A 20,363-nucleotide genomic window follows, 5' to 3' on the forward strand; every position below is an offset into this window, starting at 1 on the left:
GGGAGGTTGAATTTTCAATTGACCTTGTTCCAGGAACGAAACCGGTGTCGATGGCACCTTACCGTATGTCAGCTTCCGAGTTAGCTGAATTGAAGAAACAGTTGGAGGACTTGCTTGATAAGAAATTTGTAAGACCAGGTGTTTCATCGTGGGGAGCGCCAGTGTTGTTGGTTAAGAAGAAGGATGGTAGCATGAGGTTATGTATAGATTACCGTCAGTTGAACAAAGTTACGATAAAGAACAGGTATCCACTTTCGAGGATTGATGACTTAATGGATAAGTTAGTGGGTGCACATGTATTTAGCAAGATTGATTTGAGGTCAGGTTACCATCAGATTAAGGTGAAGGATGAGGATATGCAGAAGACGGCCTTTAGGACATGTTATGGTCACTATGAATATAAGGTGATGCCTTTCGGTGTTACTAATGCGCCTGGTGTGTTTATGGAGTATATGAACCGAATTTTCCATGCTTATCTGGATAAATTTGTGGTTGTGTTTATTGACGACATCTTGATTTATTCTAACACTGAAGAGGAGCATGCAGAGCATCTGAAGATTGTATTGCAAGTATTGAAAGAGAAGAAGTTGTATGCCAAGTTGTCTAAATGTGAGTTCTGGTTAAGTGAAGTATGTTTTCTTGGCACATTATTTCTGGTAGTGGTATTGCAGTTGATCCATCAAAAGTTGATGCAATATCACAATGGGAAACTCCGAAGTCAGTGACTGAGATTAGAAGTTTCTTGGGTTTGGCTAGTTATTACCGCAGGTTCATAGAAGGATTTTGAAAGTTAGCACTTCCGTTGACTCAGTTGACCTGTAAGGGTAAGTCTTTTGTGTGGGATGCTCAGTGTGAGAATAGTTTCAATGAATTGAAGCGAAGGTTGACAACTGCTCCTATTTTGATTTTACCGAAGCCGGAAGAACCTTTTGTTGTTTATTGTGATGCGTCCAAGTTGGGCTTAGGAGGCGTTTTGATGCAAGATGGAAAGGTGGTAGCTTATGCTTCTAGGCAGTTGAGGATTCATGAAAAGAATTATCCTACGCATGATTTGGAGTTGGCTGCGGTGGTATTTGTTTTGAAAATTTGGAGACATTATTTTTACGGTTCCAGATTTGAAGTGTTTAGTGATCACAAAAGTCTGAAATATTTATTTGATCAGAAAGAATTGAATATGAGGTAGAGAAGATGGCTTGAGTTGCTTAAGGATTATGATTTTGGTTTGAATTACCATCCGGGTAAAGCTAATGTGGTTGCAGATGCCTTGAGTAGGAAGACGTTGCACATGTCTGCTATGATGGTAAAGGAGTTTGAGTTGCTAGAGCAGTGCAGAGACTTGAGTCTTGTCTGTGAGTTGACACCTCAGAGTGTACAGTTGGGTATGTTGAAGATTAATAGTAATTTCTTGAATAGTATCCGAGAAGCACATCAAGTGGATGTCAAGTTTGTTGATTTGATGGTTGCTGGTAGTGAGACTTAAGATAGTGACTTCAAGGTTGATGATCAGGGTGTGTTGAGGTTCAGAGGAAGGATTTGTATTCCTGACAATGATGATTTGAAAAAGTTGATTTTAGAGGAAAGTCACAAGAGTAACTTAAGTATTCATCAGGGAGCTACAAAGATGTATCATGATTTGAAGAAATTGTTTTGGTGGTCTGGGTTGAAACGTGATGTCGCTCAGTTTGTGTATGCATGTTTGACTTGTCAGAAGTCTAAGGTTGAGCATTAGAAGCCTGCAGGGTTGTTGACACCGTTAGATGTGCCAGAGTGGAAGTGGGACAACATTTTCATGGATTTTGTGACGAGTTTACCGAACACTCCGAGAGGGCATGATGCTATATGGGTTGTGGTCGACAGGTTGACGAAGTCGGCGCACTTTATTCCGATTAATATCAGTTATCCGGTAGCACAGTTGGCGGAGATTTATATTCATAACATTGTGAAGCTACATGGAGTACCGTCGAGTATTGTGTTGGATAGAGATCCGAGGTTCACTTCTAGATTCTGGAAGAGTTTGCAAGATGCTTTGGGTTCGAAGTTAAGGTTGAGTTCGGGTTATCATCCACAGACAGATGGTCAGTCGGAGAGGACGATACAATCCTTGAAGGATTTGCTGAGAGTGTGTGTGCTTGAGCAAGGTGGAGCTTGGGATAGTCACCTACCGTTGATAAAGTTCACATACAACAACAGTTACCATTCGAGTATTGGTATGGCACCGTTCGAAGCATTGTATGGTCGGAGGTGCAGGACTCCTTTATGCTGGTTTGAGTCAGGAGAGAGTGTTGTGTTGGGACCGAATTTGGTTCATCAGACTACAGAGAAAGTCAAGATGATCAGAGAAAAGATGAAAGCGTCGCAGTGACGACAGAAGAGTTATCATGATAAGCGTAGGAAGGCCCTTGAGTTTCAGGAGGGTGATCATGTATTTCTGAGAGTTACCCCCATGACGGGTGTAGGACGTGCATTGAAGTCGAGGAAGTTGACTCCAAAGTTCATTGGTCCGTATTAGATTTCAGAGATAGTTGGAACAGTGGCATATAGAGTTGGTTTGCCACCACATCTTTCGAACTTGCATGATGTGTTTCATGTGTCGCAACTTCGGAAGTATGTAGCGGATCCTTCACATGTTATTCCAAAGGATGATGTGCAGGTTAGAGACAACCTTACAGTTGAGACCTTACCGTTGAGGATTGAGGACCGTGAGGTGAAGAAGTTGAGAGGCAAGGACATACCTCTAGTGAAGGTTGTTTGGGGTGGAGTAACTGGTGAAAGTTTGACTTGGGAGCTGGAGAGTAAGATGCGGGAGTCGTATCCAGAGTTGTTTGTTTGAGGTAAGATTTCAAGGACAAAATTCTCTAAGTTAGGGAGAGTTGTAACGCCCTAGTCGTTAATTTATTTATTTTGGATTTATTTAGAGTCTTTTATATGATTTTAAATAATATTGGCGATTTATGTGGTGTGTTATATTTTATTATATAGTTTATTTTAATAATAATTAGATTAAGTGAGAAATTAGTATTATTTTGGAGTGTGGGGAGTTAATTAATATTTAATAAGAATTAAGGGGAGTTTAATGAAAAGAAAGGGAAGTTACTTTTCGGGAGTTAAGAAAAGAGAAGAGTCAGAGAAAACGTTTTTACGTGAAACAAGTTTTGGGAGAGAAACACCAAGAACAAGGGAGAAGAGCCTAGGAACCGATTTTGCTGTGCAATTCTTTCTGCAAATCTAAGGTAAGGGTGAGGTTTGCTTCATTAGTGTAGATATTGAATTTTAATTTTGAATTTATCAGGTTTATGCATGAATTGGGAAATTTGGGTTTATGTGAATTAATGGGTTTGAGAGTAGGAATTGTTGTTTTGATGTTAGAAATGGGTTCTGAGTGCATACAACCTTTCATTTCATATCTGTAAACTAATTTGGGGAGTGAATTGGAGGAAAATGGGATTTTTGGGAAAAACCTGCATTCTGCCGGTACAGAAGTTCATCGCTCGCCTCGCGAGTGATGAGATAAAACCGCAAGTGCACGGTCTTACCGAAGCAGTAAAATAAGAGTATCGTTCCGACAGGGAGTTATGAATTCAATTAACTTTAGATAATGATTAGACTAAAGATTTATAAGGTAGAAAAGTTTGGGTTTTTTGATTAAAAGAAAATAATAAAAGAAAAGATAAAAGCCTTGAGATTATTGGGTCATCTAAATGACAAGTCCTTCACAAACCAAACTATAAGCTTATAACTTTATGTTAGACCTAATTTCTCAAGACAGTTTCTCTTTTGTTCCTTTAGCAACCAAGCCTATTTCGCTGACTTGATTACTATTAGATTTTGGTTCCTCTAACAACCAAGCCTATTTCGCTGACTTGATCATTATTTGTTCTCTTGAAGATCAAAACTATATGTCTCAAAGATTTCAAAGACTATTTCGCTGCCTTTGAAACCCTTGTCTAAATTCACTTGTTCGAATATCAAAGCTCCACTTTCGTTTTATGAATTGATATTTGAGATGATGGATAAACAATTATCAAACCCTCCACTTTCGTTTCCACAGTTTGATAATGGTTGATCCATGTTAAAGCGGTGAATTTAGATAAGAAATTAGGGTTACATAAGATTAAGGCTTAGAGCTTGGTTTGATTAGGATTATGTCATTTAGACTTATCCAACAATCCCAAGACAAGAAGAAGTCTACTCACTAATGTTCATCGTAGACAAGGAGCAGAAGAGAGAAAGCATAAAAGTAAATAACAAGAAAGTAAATGAACTTTTATTAGAAAGACAATTGTCACATATTGCATTCCAAGAAAAGATGAATATTTGTGATGGCTAGCTACTCTATTTATAGTTTACATTCGACTTAAAATCTAAGCAATCACTAGAATGTTCCACAAGTAAACTAAAACAGAGTAGCTTAAAATCTAAGCAAAAGCAGCAAAAGTTGTTCTAAGAGGTGGCACGGCCGTGCCAACCTTCGCACGGGCCGTGCCAAGCTTCTGACTTTAGGGAGATATATTTTTGTCTCCGAATCTTCATATTTTCGTACCGAATCAGCTCCAAAACCCCTTTCTTTTGCTCCAAGACTCAATCCATCAAATATTCGTTTCTGAAATATAACAATATGCAATTGTAGTAAAATAGCTTAAAAAGGAAATAATATAAATATAAAATAAACTCAAAACTAACTAAAACTAAACTAAATAACATATAAAAATATATAATAAATGACTCATCAAACTCCCCCACACTTGAATCTTTGCTTGTCCTCAAGCAAAAGGCATAGACATAGCAGCAACAAAAAGATTAATATATGACAATTCAAAAAAAGCTTATGTCTCATTCGAGGTTTCATTTCAATGTACACAAAGCACAACTTCAAGTATTCCTTGTGAACTTATTCAATCCAACAACAAGTTTTAAGTGAGTGTGTGTGTGTAGTCCAAGCCTTTTCTTGCTCCTGTATAAGATAGATATTATGAGGAACAGGTTCTATCCTTAACACTAAAGTGACCGAGAAAAATCCTTTCTTCATTTCATATAAAAGAGATGGGAGTTAGTTCAGATACATTTGACAATTTAGATACTTGGGGGATTGTAGATGCCTAGGGGCTATCATTTCACATTGGAAGTCCGCGAGGGGGTATCCTTTCCTCCAAATTTCCATGATCACCCTAAGTAGTGCTACAACTTATTCATCTTCACTTAGGAAGTTCCTCTTTTTAAGAACAATTTATTTGAGAAGTCATCACCACATTTAGGAAGTCAGTGAGGGGGTGTCCTTTCCTCCACGTGTTGGTGATATTCTTCTGCCCCATTTTGGTTTACACATTATAGCACATTAGAATTATTCCCACGCAAACTTATACTACTTTTACTTTGAAGATTTTTAAGGGTCCAAGTTACCATTAAAGTTAGAACGTGTTCCTTAAAATACCTATTCATACACTTACTCAAGGATTGCAACTAGGTGCTTTTCTCATTGGAGAATTTTCACAATAAAACTTGATGTGGGTATAACAAGAACACTTACAACACAAGTAATCACTTCCATGTTCAAGAAACAACCATTGGAGAGACAACAAAAAATTTATGTCATAATAAAACAATAAAAATAAGCTGCTTATTCATACCTTTTACAATAAAAAAAAACAAAAGAATAAAGTTCAAGGGAGTTTGGAAACACTACGACTCAAGACACTTTATTAGGCTCCCCCCACACTTAGGAGAAGCATTGTCCTCAATGATTTAAAAGAAGAAGAAGAAGAAGAAGAAGAAGAAGAAGAAGATGATGATGATGATGATGATGAAGAAAGAAGAGAAGTAGAGAAGAGTAGACGAAGAGGAAAGCTCACAATTTTATTGAAGTCCATAAGGTAGACCTTGGAGGTGAAGGTGTTGCATCATGTATCGGAACATTTGATTGTTTTATTCATTTATTTGAGTGCCCCTTAGGACATCGTTTCTTAGCCCGATCATTTCAACACCTTGTCTTTGTTGCTCGGTGCAGATTCTTTGAACTTTGGTTTGCATCCATGCCCACCGTTCATCATTATATTTTCCACCGGCTTCTTGTTATTGGTGCAAGTTTGCACCTACCTCCTCTTCATCACCACCATCATCACCATCATTGTGTACCTGTGGGTTAGTGCCAACATAAACCAAGTTTTCTACCACCTTCGGATTAGTAATATCTGAATTAGGTAGAATAATCAAGAAATTAGCATTATTGACTCTCCACTCATATTGGTAATTGTGAGAAGGACTATGGGTTCTAATAAAAACATGGTAGTGAGGGTATCTAAGTCTAGGTAGTAGTTTCCCTCAATCATATTTATCCCTTTCTTCACATTTACCTTAATTTTTCTAACAATGAAAGTGATGATTCCACCTACCACTATATCACCTTTATATCCGGTTTCTTTCTAGGAATTGAAACAAGATAATAAATCAAATAATAGCAAATGTTAACATGGTGGTTATAAAGCATAGCCTACAAAATAAACAGCTCAACAGTCCTTATCATTCCTACCTCTTTTCTACCTCATATGGTGCAAGCCATAACCGTGTGAAGGTATCTAAGCACAGGGTTTTGAATTTATTCAACAGCCTAATCACATGTTTATCTATTTCTAGTCTATCCAAAGCATTAACATCAGGGTACCTGCAAGGAGAGATAGTTCTAGAGATTAGAGAATTTTACCTATTTCTTTGCTCGGAATCCTTGAGTTGGATCCCATGATTGCGGGCTGTTGATTGCTTCTTGCTTGCACCTCTTCCGGAGGCTTCAATATCCTCACCTTTCCTTTTTGATGCCATTGACCTTAGCTTGGTTTGGGTGTGGGTGGATGAATGTTGTTGAAGTTTGGAGAGAATTATGGAAGAAGGATGAAAGAGGTTATTTGATTTGAATACGGGAAGAAAAAATAAAAAATAAAAAAAATGATTTTTTTTTTCGGCTAATGGGTTGGCACGGCCGTGCCACCACAGGCACGGGCCGTGCCAACTCTCTAGAAAAAGAGGGAAGATTTTTTTTTTTTTTGTGGGTGGGTTTCTGGTCAATGGCTTCAATTTTTTTTTTCTTCGCTTTTTCGCATCATATTTGGACAAATACCTACAAAACAAATTAAAACAACACAAAACAAACAAAATAAAAGCAATTAAACTCGTGGGTTTCCTCCCACGAAGCGCTCTTTTAGAGTCATTAGCTTGACGATTAGAAGGTTTCTCTACCCAATACCCAATCTTTCCCAAAGGGATAGTGGCATCAACCTGAGATTCTCTCCCAAATCACACATAGCTTTTTCAATGGTTTCACTCTCAATCACACAAGGGGTGGAAAAACTCTCAATCACTGTGAGGTTAGGATTAGCAAGCCTTTGTAGGACATGGATTTTGAGTTTATAAGGTGGTGAAACGATTGGCTTATCACTTTCTCCTATGACTTTCTCACCTTGTTGCCTTTCACTCTCTATCTCACCCTCAATTGTCTTAGTTTTCATAATGCGGTCCTCTAACTGCTTACCGTCCCTAAGTTGAATAGCATTTATAATGCTTTTGGGGTTGGCTTCAGTTTGACTTGGAAAGACTTCGGGGGGTTTGAGAGGAAGTAGCTACTTGTTGAGCTACTTGAGAGATTTGAGTTTCTAGCATTCTAGTGTGAGTAGCAATGGAGTCCACTTTAGATGTAAGCTTGACAAGAGAGTCATTCAAAAATCCAGTTTGATTTTTAAGTTCTTGAAATTGCTTGGATTGCTCTATAGCATGTTTTTCTAGTAAAATTTCCAAACTGGATTTCTGAGGGACTCTTTGGTTGTTTGCATAAACGGGTGCTGTTGTTTGTTGTCCAAAGGTATAAAAATTTTGCTCGGGACTTTTAGCAACACTACCTAGTTGGCATTCAACACCAGTATGGTCAAGTATTCCACAAAATTCACAAGGTGGTGAAACAAGAGCAGGTGTGACGACACTTACAGTAAATTTATCAAATTTTTGAAGAAGTGTGTCCACCTTAGCAGATAGATGATCAAGGGTAGAAACCTGGTACATACCTGCCTCTTTTTTAGAGGGTGGAGGAGTACCTTCAGTGATAACTCTCTCACTTGTCCACTGATAGTGGTTTTGTGCCATGTTCTCGATCAAATCATATGCTTCTGTGTAAGTTTTATTCATCAAAGCTCCACCTGCAGCTGCATCAACATTCATTTTTGTGGAAAACAAGAGACCATTATAAAAAGTGTGGATAATAAGCCAACTCTCAAAACCATGATGGGGGCAAAGCCTAAGCATTTCTTTGAAACGCTCCCACACATCGTAAAGAGATTCACCATCTTTTTGAGTAAATTGGGTGATTTGACTCCTTAATTGAGCAGTTTTACTATGGGGAAAGAATTGGGAAAGGAATGCCTTCCTCATTTGGTCCCATGAAATTATAGAACCAATTTTCAATGAATGAAACCAAGCACTAGCTCTATCCCTCAAAGAGAAAGGAAAGAGGTTCAGCCTTACGGCCTCTTGGTTTGCCTTCAAAGTTCCACTGAGTTTTAAAAAATTGAAACATGAAGATTCGGATCCTCAGTGGGTGATCCGAAAAATTGATTTTGCTGCACCAGGTAAATAAGTGCAGGCTTTATTTCAAAATTATTACCCTCAACCGTTGGGTACACAATAGCATCGTACGGCTCATCTGAAGATGTGATTGCATACTCTTTGAGAGCACGTTTCTCGACCATATCGTTATTATTGTGTGTTTTTCATCTTAGAATAAGAACCCAAGAAGTTAACGGTAAAAACAAAGAAATAAAGAAAGAAATAAAAATAATTTTTTTTTTTCAGTCTAATCGTTAAAATTTTTTTTAATCAAATTGCAATAACTCCCCGGCAGCGGCGCCAAAGACTTGATGAGATAAAACCGCAAGTGCACGGTCTTACCGAAGTAGTAAAATAAGAGTATCCTTCCGACGGGGAGTAATGATTAGACTAAAGATTTATAAGGTAGAAAAGTTTGGGTTTTTTGATTAAAAGCAAATAATAAAAGAAAAGATAAAAGCCTTGAGATTATTGGTTCATCTAAATGACAAGTCCTTCACAAACCAAACTATAAGCTTATAACTTTATGTTAGACCTAAATTCTCAAGACAGTTTCTCTTTTGTTCCTCTAGCAACCAAGCCTATTTCGCTGACTTGATTACTATTAGATTTTGGTTCCTCTAACAACCAAGCCTATTTCGTTGACTTGATCATTATTAGTTCCCTTGAAGATCGAAATTATATGTCTCAAAGATTTCAAAGACTATTTCGCTGCCTTTGAAACCCTTGTCTAAATTCACTTGTTCGAAAATCAAAGCTCCACTTTCGTTTTATGAATTGATATTTGAGATGATGGATAAACAATTATCAAACCCTCCACTTTCGTTTCCACAGTTTGATAATGGTTGATCCATGTTAAAGCGGTGAATTTAGATAAGAAATTAGGGTTACATAAGATTAAGGCTTAGAGCTTGGTTTGATTAGGATTATGTCATTTAGACTTATCCAACAATCCCAAGACAAGAAGAAGTCTACTTACTAATGTTCATCGTAGACAAGGAGAAGAAGAGAGAAAGCATAAAAGTAAATAACAAGAAAGTAAATGAACTTTTATTAGAAAGACAATTGTCACATATTGCATTCCAAGAAAAGATGAATATTTGTGATGGCTAGCTACTCTATTTATAGTTTACAGTCGACTTAAAATCTAAGCAATCACTAGAATGTTCCACAAGTAAACTAAAACAGAGTTGTTTAAAATCTAAGCAAAAGCAACAAAAGTTGTTCTGAGAGGTGGCACGGCCGTGCCAACCTTAGCACGGGCCGTGCCAAGCTTCTGACTTTAGGGAGATATATTTTTGTCTCCGAATCTTCATATTTTTGTACTAAATCAGCTCCAAAACCCCTTTCTTTTGCTCCAAGACTCAATCCTCAATCCATCAAATATTCGTTTCTGAAATATAACAATATGCAATTGTAGTAAAATAGCTTAAAAAGGAAATAATATAAATATAAAATAAACTTAAATCTAACTAAAACTAAACTAAATAACATATAAAAATATATAATAAATGACTCATCAGCGAGTAGCCTTGTTCGCTAAGGCGAGTGAGCAACTTCATAGCTCGCCTCGCGAGTGAGACAACTCGCCGTGGCGAGTCCCTGTGAGAAATTCTGGATTTTTAAATCGTTGTTATAAGCCGTAATTTGGTTAGTTTTGAGTACCTAGATGATTTTAGAGAGGACTGGAGCAAGTTTTAGATTAAAAAGATGAATAGGCAGCTTAGAATTGAAGTTTTAGTGAGAAAAATGTCAAAACTCCCGAGAGCACCATATTTTCGTTCGCCTTGAGTTCGCCATGGTGAGCAAGCTGTTTTCGTGTGCTCGCCATAGCGAGTAGAAGTATTCGCGAGGCGAATTGCCCAATATTTGGATTGTTGATTCTATTTTGTACAATGAAGAATGATATTGATGTTTATGAATGATTGTGACTAATTGTGCACTTTTCTGGAAATATTGAATTGATTAAGATGATTGTTGTTGACTGGGATGTATGCTTTTATTTAATTAAATCATACATGATGTTGCATTATAGAGTTGTGAGTCATATACATATATATGCATTGGGTTGAGTTGTATGTAGATATACACAAGTGGGTCAGTTGCATAAGTTTAAAAGCGGGAGGGCTTCGGGCCTGAAACGCCTTGTCGTTCAAAGCGGTGGAACACTTTGTTGTTCAAAGCGGTGTTTAGCGGTGAGGACTCATGTCCTGAAAAAGAATGCTTTGACCATTCGATTAGCGAGGGCTTCAGCCCTGAATATGGTACCACATGCATATCTGCAGTTGTTGAGGAGTCTAAGAGTGTCGTCTTAGCGGTGTTGACATGTCATTTGCATGAGTCGGTGTTGTTGATTATAATTGCCATATTGATGATGATGATGTTGTTTGATGAAGTATATATTTATACATATATGACGATGATCTGATTATATTTAGGGTGTTAGATTCAATTGACGAATTTTAATATTTATATCTTATTGTTGTGAATCTCACCCCTTCTGCTTGAAAATGTTGCCCTTCCTATAGGTAACTTGCAGGTGATCCTGAGTAGTTGGTGGTGGCTCAAGTGTCTAGGGCTCTGATACATTTGAGATGGGTTTACTTTATTTATGTTTCATTCCTTATGTATCATATTTTGAAACTTGATGTTGTAGCCCTTTTTAGTGGTTGAACTTATGTTGTTGAGGCTTTTATGTAAGAATTATCGTGGAGAATTAAACAGTTAATGTTGTTGCTTTTAATGCAAATATTCTGCTGCAGATTATTGATGTTTAGTTAAATAGTTTTATATTCTATTTAAGAAAATTTGAAAATGTAGTGTGACATGCCCGTTGGGGATTTACTCTGATGTAGGTTTAATTATTTAATTGTTTTTGGGTAACGGGGTGTTACACATGATGCCATATGGGTTGTTGTCGATAGGTTGACGAAGTCAGCACATTTCATTCCGATCAATATTAGTTATCCGGTAGCTCAATTGGCAGAGATTTACATCCACAATATTGTGAAGCTGCATGGTGTACCATCGAGTATTGTGTCAGATAGAGATCCGAGGTTCACATCTAGATTTTGGAAGAGCTTGCAAGATGCATTGGGTTCGAAGTTGAGGTTGAGTTCGGCTTATCATCCGCAGACAGATGGTCAGTCGGAGAGGACGATCCAATCATTAGAGGATTTTCTGAGAGTGTGTGTACTTGAGCAAGGTGGAGCTTGGGATAGTCACCTACCGTTGATAGAGTTCACGTACAACAACAGTTACCATTCGAGTATTGGTATGGCACCGTTCGAAGCTTTGTATGGTCGGAGGTGCAGGACTCCTTTGTGTTGGTTCGAGTCAGGAGAAGGTGTTGTGTTGGGACCGGACTTGGTTCATCAGACTACGGAGAAAGTCAAGATGATAAGAGAAAAGATGAAAGCGTCGCAGAGTCGACAAAAGACTGTGAGGTGAAGAAGTTGAGGGGCAAGGATATACCTCTAGCGAAAGGTTGTTTGGGGTGGCGTAACCGGTGAAAGTTTGACTTGGGAGCTGGAGAGTAAGACGCGGGAGTCTTATCCAGAGTTGTTTGTTTGAGGTAATATTTCGAGGACGAAATTCTCTAAGTTGGGGAGAGTTGCAACGCCCTAGTCGTCGTTTTATTTATTATTGATTTATTTAGAGTCTTTTATATGATTTTAAATAATATTGTTGATTATGTGGTGTGTATTATTTTATTATATAGTTTATTTTAATATTAATTAGAATAATGTGAGAATTATTATTATTTTGGAGTTTGGGGAGTTAATTAGGAATTAATAGAATTAAGGGGGAGTTAAATGAAATAAAGGGGAGTTAAGTATTGGGGAGTTAGGAAAAGAGAAGTCAGAAAGCAGTTTACGTGAAAACAGTTAGTTTTGGGAGAAAAGGGAGAAGAGCCAAGTAGAGCCAAGAGAATCCGATTGTTGTGCATTTGTTCATCTGATTTAAGGTAAGGGTGAGGTTTGCTTCAGTAGTATAGATGTTTGATTCTGATTTTGATTTAACAGGTTTATGATAGAAAATTGGGAATTTTGGGTTTATGTTGGATTATTGGGTTTTGAGTGAATTGAGTGTAGATATTGCTGTTTTGATGTTACAAATAGGTTATAAGTGCATACAGCATTTCATTTCATATCTGTAAACTAATTTAGGGAGTGAAATTGAGAAAATTGGGATTTTTGGGGAAAACCTGCATTCTGCCCATACAGACATTCATCGCTCGCCCCGCCGAATAGCTAGTCTCGCCTCGCGAGTGAGCAACTTCATGGCTCGCCTCGCGAGCAAAACCACTCGCCATGGCGAGTAAGTGACTGAGAGATCCTGATATTTGAATTGTTGTTATAAGCTATATTTTGGATAGTTTTGAGTGTCTAAATGATTTTAGAGAGGACTGGGACAATTTTTAGATTAAAAAGATGAATAGGGAGCTTAAAAATGAAGATTTAGTGAGAAAAATGTCAAAACTCACGAGAGCACCCTTTTTTTGTTCGCCTTGAACTCGCCACAGCGAGTAACCTGTTTCCTTGTGTTCGCCATAGCGAGTAGATGTACTCGCGAGGCGAGTTGTAACGCCCTAATTGTTATTTAATTATTTTTAGTTGATTTAAAGTCTTTCATATGATTTTAAATGATTTATGTTGATTTTGTGGTGTGGTGTATTTTATTAAATGGCTATTTTCATTATTTAATAAAATAAGTGAGAGTTAGGATTTAATTGGAGTTTTGGAGTTAAATGAGAATTAATAGAATTAAGGGGAGTTAAAAGAAATAAGTGGTAGGTTATGTTTTATTGAGTTATTAGAAAATAGAACCAAGAGTCAGAGAAACAGTTTTCACGTAGAAACAAGAGCTTTTGGGAGAAAAAGGGAGAAGAGCCAAGAGGAGCCAAGAGAGAAAGATTCTGGATTTTGTAGAGCTTTGATTCGTAAATTAAGGTAAGGGTGAGGCTAACTCTCAATGATTGTAATATATAACTTCTGAAAATTGATTTAACATGAATTGTTCTTGAAATAAGAATTGGGAAATTAGGGTTCTAATACTGATTTTGAGTTGAAAAGTGTAGGAGACATGTTAATTATGCTTAGAATCATGTTCAGATCGTTTTTAGGATTTAGTAACATTTCTGTAATTAGAATTGGGAAAGGTTGGGAGTTGTTGGAGAGAATTTGAGAGATTATGCAAGATTGTTGGAATGAGCTGAATTGTTGTTGTTGTTGATGCATGTTTTATGTTCCTTTAGATGCCTAATTGTATATTGAACCTATAAACAATCTTTGGAAACATGTTTGGGCATTGGGAGATCAAAATTGGGAGTTTTGGGTGAAAAAGGGGTGGAACCCGTAACATTTTTCTGCAGAAATTTTGAATGGTCGCTTAAGCGACTCTGGAAGCGACACTGCAAAGTGCTGTCTGATGACTGCACGCTTAAGCGTGCTGTAAGCGAGATGGTAAGCGTGGAGTTACAGTAGCTACTGGAATTTGGACGCTTAAGCGAGCAGTTCTTTTTCCACCACTTTTGAAATTTTGTTCTGAGCTTCCTAGGGCCAATCCGAACTTCTTAAAACACTTCTTTTAACTTGTATAATCATTAGTCTCATACTTAATCCTATTGGAACATCTCCTTGAATGAAATTTAGACTTGGTTTGTGAAATCAAAACTTAACTTTGAAAATTGCTCAAGAACGTTGACTTTTCCGGAAAATGGGATCTTCAAGGAAATGGAATGGGATTAAGATAGAATAGAGATTATATGATTACTGAAAATTGTAGTGATTGGTTTCCTTGAGTTTTATTTGGTTTTGGTTTTGAAAATGGAAGATTCTTGTAAAATGTTAAAGAGAGACGAACATAGATGAAAATATCCTTTTAAGCCAATCGCCTTATAAATCCTTCATATTTAGTTTTGTATGACTATATGGAAGTATTTGATTGTTAGTTGAGTGTTGAATGTGATGTTTATCTTAAGGTGATGTATTTTCCTCTTGACTTGGAATGTGGGCAAATCATATATCTGATGTGAAATTATGTAAAGGTGATGATATTGGTGAATCCATATACATTGTTTATTATGATATGGTGGGTGAATATATATGTTGTTGTGAATATGTTGATGAATCTTGCTATTAAGAGGCGTTGTGTCATAGTTGACTAAGAGGTGGAGTATGTCATAATTAATTATGTGCATTTGTTGTTGTCGTTGCTGTTGTTGAGTTGTATGTAGATATACACAAGTGGAGTCCATTACATAACATATAAAACGGGAGGGCTCATGCCCTGGAACGCCTTGTCGTTCAAAGCGGGAGGACTCATGTCCTGGAAAAGTTTGTTGTTCAAAGCGGTGAGGGCTCATGCCCTGGAACGCCTTGTTGTTCAAAGCGGGAGGACTCATGTCCTGGAACACTTTGTTGTTCAACGCGGTGAGGGCTCATTCCCTGGAATACTTTGTCATTCAATTGTTGAGGGCTTATGCCCTGGAATGTTTATCATTCAAATTGTTGGGGGCTTGTGCCCCAGAATGCTTAGTCATTCAGCACATTGAAAATGGTGCCACGTGCATATTGTAGTTGTCGTTGTTCTTGAGAGAGTTGTTGTTGTTGTTGTTGTTGATGAAGTTGTGGTTGTCGTTGTTGATTGAGTTGTCGTCGTTGTTGAGTGAGTTGTTGTCGTTGTTGTTGAATCTTGTTGTTGTCGTCGTTGTTGGTTGAATTAGTAAGTGTTACTAAAGTTAAAGAAGTAAGAACATTATTGTTGAATATATGTTGCTGTTTATATTATTATGATGTGATGATTATGTTGTGTCGTTTATATTATTATGAGAAGATGTTTATGATATGATGAATTATGTTGTTATGATGTTGTTTATGATATTGATTACGATGTTATGATGACTGTTTATGGTGTTGAATATGAGGTTGTTATGATGTTACATGATGATGATTATGAATGTTGTGATGATGATTACGTGATGTTATCTATGAGTTGTTTAATGTACTTGATGATGGTTATGTTAAGTTGATAAGTTGTCTTTTATTCATGAATTGCTAATGGAATGTTTGATGAATAATTATTATTATGAAATGATGATGTTACGTATAGTTGCTAAGTTGTCTTCTATTCATGAGTTGTTAATGAGGTGCTTGGTGGAGAATGTTAATACGAATTAATGATGTTGTTATGTTGTATATGAACTATGAATATGATGTTGTTACGTTGTTTATGTCATTGATTATGAAGTTGTCATGTTGTATACGAATTATGAGTATGATGTTATATGATTATGATTAAGATGTTGATTATGATGTTAAATGATGCTGTTATGATGCTGTTTATGATATCGAGTTATGACTGTTGATATGATGAGTACATGATATGGTTTAGGAGTCGTTAAAAGAATTATTATTACTAATTGATGGAGTTTAAGTTGTTAGATGCATTTGATGAATTATATGCTTATTATTATTGTTTGTGAAATCTCACCCCTTCTGCTTTGCCCTTCATATGGGTAACTTGCAGGTAATAAAGATTAGTAGGAGTGGTGGCTCAAGTGGCTTAGGGCTCTGATACGTAACGGGATGGGAAATTGTTGCTAAGTTTATCATTCCTTTATGTATCAATTTTGGAACATGTTGTTGAAGCTTTTATTGTCATTGAATTAATTATGCTGCAAACTTTTAATTATTACGTTGTTGAAATTTGAAGGATAATTATTTAATTATTCCATTTGTGATTTTTAAGAAAAGAGGTGTAATATTCCGTTTAAGGTGTTTTACTCTGATTAATTTATGAAATTTTTATGTTGGAAAAACGGGGTGTTACACGAGTTGCCCAGTTCAGAAACTGATTGTTATAAAATTGAATAGAAATGGGAGAACTTGAATGTATGAGCATGATATGATTAATTGTGTATTTTTCTGGGATTGTTGGATTACTTGTGATGATCTGTTGATGACTGTGATGTATGCTTTTATTTAATTAAATCATACATGTTGTTAAATGGTGGAGTTGTAAGTCATATACATTTATATGCATTGTAAGTTGTATGTAGATATACACAAGTGGAGTCCATTGCATAAGCATATAAAGCGGGAGGGCTCTTGCCCTGAAACGCCTTGTCGTTCAAAGCGGGAGGACTCATATCCTGGAACACTTTATTGTTCAAAATTGGTGAGGGCTTATGCCCTGATGAATGCTTTAACCATTCAATATTCGGTGAGGGCTTCTGCCCTGTAAATTGGTACCACATGCATGTGCATTGTCGCATAGTCGATGAGTCTTAGCGGTGTTGTCGAGTAGTTGCATGAGTCGTTGTTGTTGGTCGTAAATACCATTGTTGTTGATGTGTTGATTATGAATTATATATTTACATTGAATAATCACTATTATGTTAGGGTGTTAGATTCAATTGATAAATTTTATTATCTATATTTATTGTTGTGAATCTCACCCCTTCTGCTTTGAAATGTTGCCCTTCCTATGGGTAACTTGCAGGTGATCCTGAGTAGTAGGTTGTGGCTCATTGTCTAGGGCTCTGATACGTATGGGATGTAATTTCTTATTTATTTTTCATTCCATATGTATCATTTTTTGGAACATGCTGATGTAGCCCTTGTATTTGATTGTTGAATTATTTTGATGAGGCTTTTATGCAAGGATATTTAGTGGAGTATTAAACATGGATGTTGATGTTGTTATTTAATGAAAAACATTCCGCTGCAATTTATTGAGGTTAAATTAAATAGTTTTATATTCTATTTAAGAAATTTTGAAAAGTAGCGTGACATGCCCGTTTTGGTGATATACTTTGATGTTTATTTATTATTTAATTGCTTTGGGATAACGGGGTGTTACATTTGACTTAGGAGCTAGTGTTAGTTTGTTGCCTCTATCCCTCTTTAAAAAGATGGGAATAGGAGAGTGGAAACCTACCGAGATGACATTGAAGTTAGCCGATCGTTCTGTTATCCCCGTAGTTGGATACGTTGAGGACATCCCCGTTAAGATAGAAGGGATATACATCCCGACTAACTTTGTGGTTGTTGACATAGAGGAAGACCATGATTGCCCTATGATTCTAGGAAGACCCTTCCTCGCCACTTGATTAGGATTATGTCATTTAAGTTTGTTTTATATTAGTATTATTTCCTTTTTAAGATAGTTTACTACAAATTGCATTTTATTATATTCCAGGAGCGAATATTGGATGGATTGAGTCTTGGAGCAAAAGAAAGGGATTTGGAGCTGATTCGGTATGAAAATACGAAGATTTGGAGACAAAATATGTTTCCCCCAAAGTCAGAAGCTTGGCACGGCCGTGCCACCCTCCAGAATCGCTTTTGTCGCTTTTGCTTAGATTCTAAGCTACTCTATTTTAGCCCGCAGTTTCTTGTGGAACATTCTAGTAATGTAATTGCTTAGATTTTAAGACGAATGTATGCTATAAATAGAGTAGCTAGCCATCACAAATATTCATCTTTTCTTGGAATGCAATATTTGACAATTGTCTTTCTAATAAAAGTTCTTTTACTTTCTTGTTATTTACTTTTATGCTTTCTCTCTTCTTCTCCTTGTCTACGATGAACATTAATGAGTAGACTTCTTCTTGTCTTGGGATTGTTTGATAAGTCTAAATGACATAATCCTAATCAAACCAAGCTTTAAACCTTAATCTTATGTAACCTTAATTTCTTATCTAAATTCACTGCTTTATAATGGATCAACCATTATCAAACTGTGGAAACAAAAGTGGAGGGTTTGATAATTGTTTATCCATCATCTCAAATATCAATTCATAAAACGAAAGTGGAGCTTTGATATTCGAACAAGTGAATTTAGACAAAGACTGTAAAGGCAGCGAAATAGTCTTTACAATCTTTGAGACATATAGTTTTGAACTTCAAGGATTCTAAATTGTGATCAAGTCAGCGAAATAGGCTTGGTTGCTAGAGGAACAAAAGAGAAACTGTCTTGAGAAATTAGGTCTAACATAAAGTTATAAGTTTAATAGTTTGGTTTGTGAAGGACTTGTCATTAGGATGAACCAATAATACCAAGGCTTTTATCTTTTCTTTTATTATTTGCTTTTAATTAAAAATACAAACCTTTCTACCTTATAAAATCTTCAGTCTAATCATTATCTAAAGTTAATTGAATTCATAACTCCCTGTCGGAACGATACTCATATTTTACTACTTCGGCAAGACCGTGCACTTGCGGTTTTATCTCATCATGTTTTTGGCGCCGCTGCCGGGGAGTTATTGTAATTTGATTAACTTTTCAATAGTGGTTAGTCTAAAACAAAAAAAAAAAATTATTTTATAAATATATAATATTTTATTTCTTTTTCTTATCGTTTTATTTTGGGTTAATAATGTTTTTCACCCCTGTAATATATGTCATTTTCAATTTTCGCCCCTATAAAATTTTCGGTTTGATTTGCACCCTCGTAAAAAAATTATTTTCCGAAAAACACCCTTAATAGGCCATTCAAAAACCAAAATTTCTTGATAAAAAATTCTGAAAATGGCCTATTAGGGGTGTTTTCCGGAAAATTTTATAGGGGCGAAAACCAGAAATGACATATATTACAGGGGTGAAAAACACTATTAACCCTTTTATTTTTTATTTTTTTTATATATATTTATCTGTCTCTCTCTCTCTCTCTCTCTCTCTATATATATATATATATATATATATAAAATCTCTCTCTCTCTCTCTCTAAAAAAAATAAAATATATATATATATAATCTCTCTCTCTCCCCCTCCCTTTCTCCTTATTTTATTTTATTTTTATTTTTTATTATTTTTTATTTTCTATCTTTAACCGCTTTGATTTCAGGGATGGCTCAAAGAAACACACAATAATAACGATATGGCTGAGAAACGTGTTCTCAAAGAGTATGCAGTCACATCTTCAGATGAGCTGTACGATGCTATTGTGTACACAACGGTTGAGGATATTAAATTTGAAATAAAGCCTGCACTTATTTACCTGGTGCAGCAAAATCAATTTTTCGGATCACCCACTGAGGATCCGAATTTTCCTGTTTCAATTTTTTTAAGACTCAGTGGAACTTTTAAGGCAAACAAAGAGGCCGTAAGGCTGCACCTCTTTCCTTTCTCTTTGAGGGATAGAGCTAGTGCTTGGTTTCATTCATTGCAAATTGGTTCTATCACTTCATGGAACCAAATGAGGAAGGCATTTCTTTCCCAATTCGTTCCCCATAGTAAAACTGCTACATTGAGGAGTCAAATCACACAATTCACTCAAAAAGATGGTGAATCTCTTTACGATGCGTGGGAGCGTTTCAAAGAAATGCTTAGGCTTTGCCCCCATCATGGTTTTGAGAATTGGCTTATTATCCACACTTTTTATAATGGTCTCTTGTGTACCACAAAAATTTATGTTGATGCAGCTGCAAGTGGAGCTTTGATGAATAAAACTTACATAGGAGCATATGATTTGATCGAGAACATGGCATAAAACCACTATCAGTGGACAAGTGAGAGAGTTATCACTGAAGGTACTCCTCCACCCTCTAAAAAAGAGGCAGGTATGTACCAGGTTTCTACCCTTGATCATCTGTCTGTGGACACACTTCTTCAAAAATTTGATAAATTAACTGTAAGTGTCGTCACACCTGCTCTTGTTTCACCACCTTGTGAATTTTGTGGAATACTTGACCATACTGGTGTTGAATGCCAACTAGGTAGTGTTGCTAAAAGTCCCGAGCAAAATTCTTATACCTTTGGACAACAAACAACACCA

At 36.4% G+C, this 20,363-nt stretch overlaps 2 non-coding genes across 2 annotated transcripts; one reads left to right on the top strand and one right to left on the bottom strand.

Moving 5' to 3' along the window:
* The first annotated feature begins 8,251 nt into the window (after window positions 1-8,251).
* On the top strand, window positions 8,252-8,358 carry LOC120577236 (small nucleolar RNA R71). The gene has a single exon (XR_005643311.1). It is a non-coding gene; the product is annotated as a small nucleolar RNA R71 (small nucleolar RNA).
* Window positions 8,359-19,832: 11,474 nt separating this feature from the next.
* Window positions 19,833-19,939, bottom strand: LOC112417673 (small nucleolar RNA R71). Its single transcript, XR_003008266.2, has one exon. It is a non-coding gene; the product is annotated as a small nucleolar RNA R71 (small nucleolar RNA).
* Window positions 19,940-20,363: the final 424 nt, after the last annotated feature.

Source organism: Medicago truncatula, chromosome 7 (genome assembly GCF_003473485.1).
Source record: "Medicago truncatula cultivar Jemalong A17 chromosome 7, MtrunA17r5.0-ANR, whole genome shotgun sequence".
Taxonomy (NCBI): Eukaryota; Viridiplantae; Streptophyta; class Magnoliopsida; order Fabales; family Fabaceae; genus Medicago; species Medicago truncatula.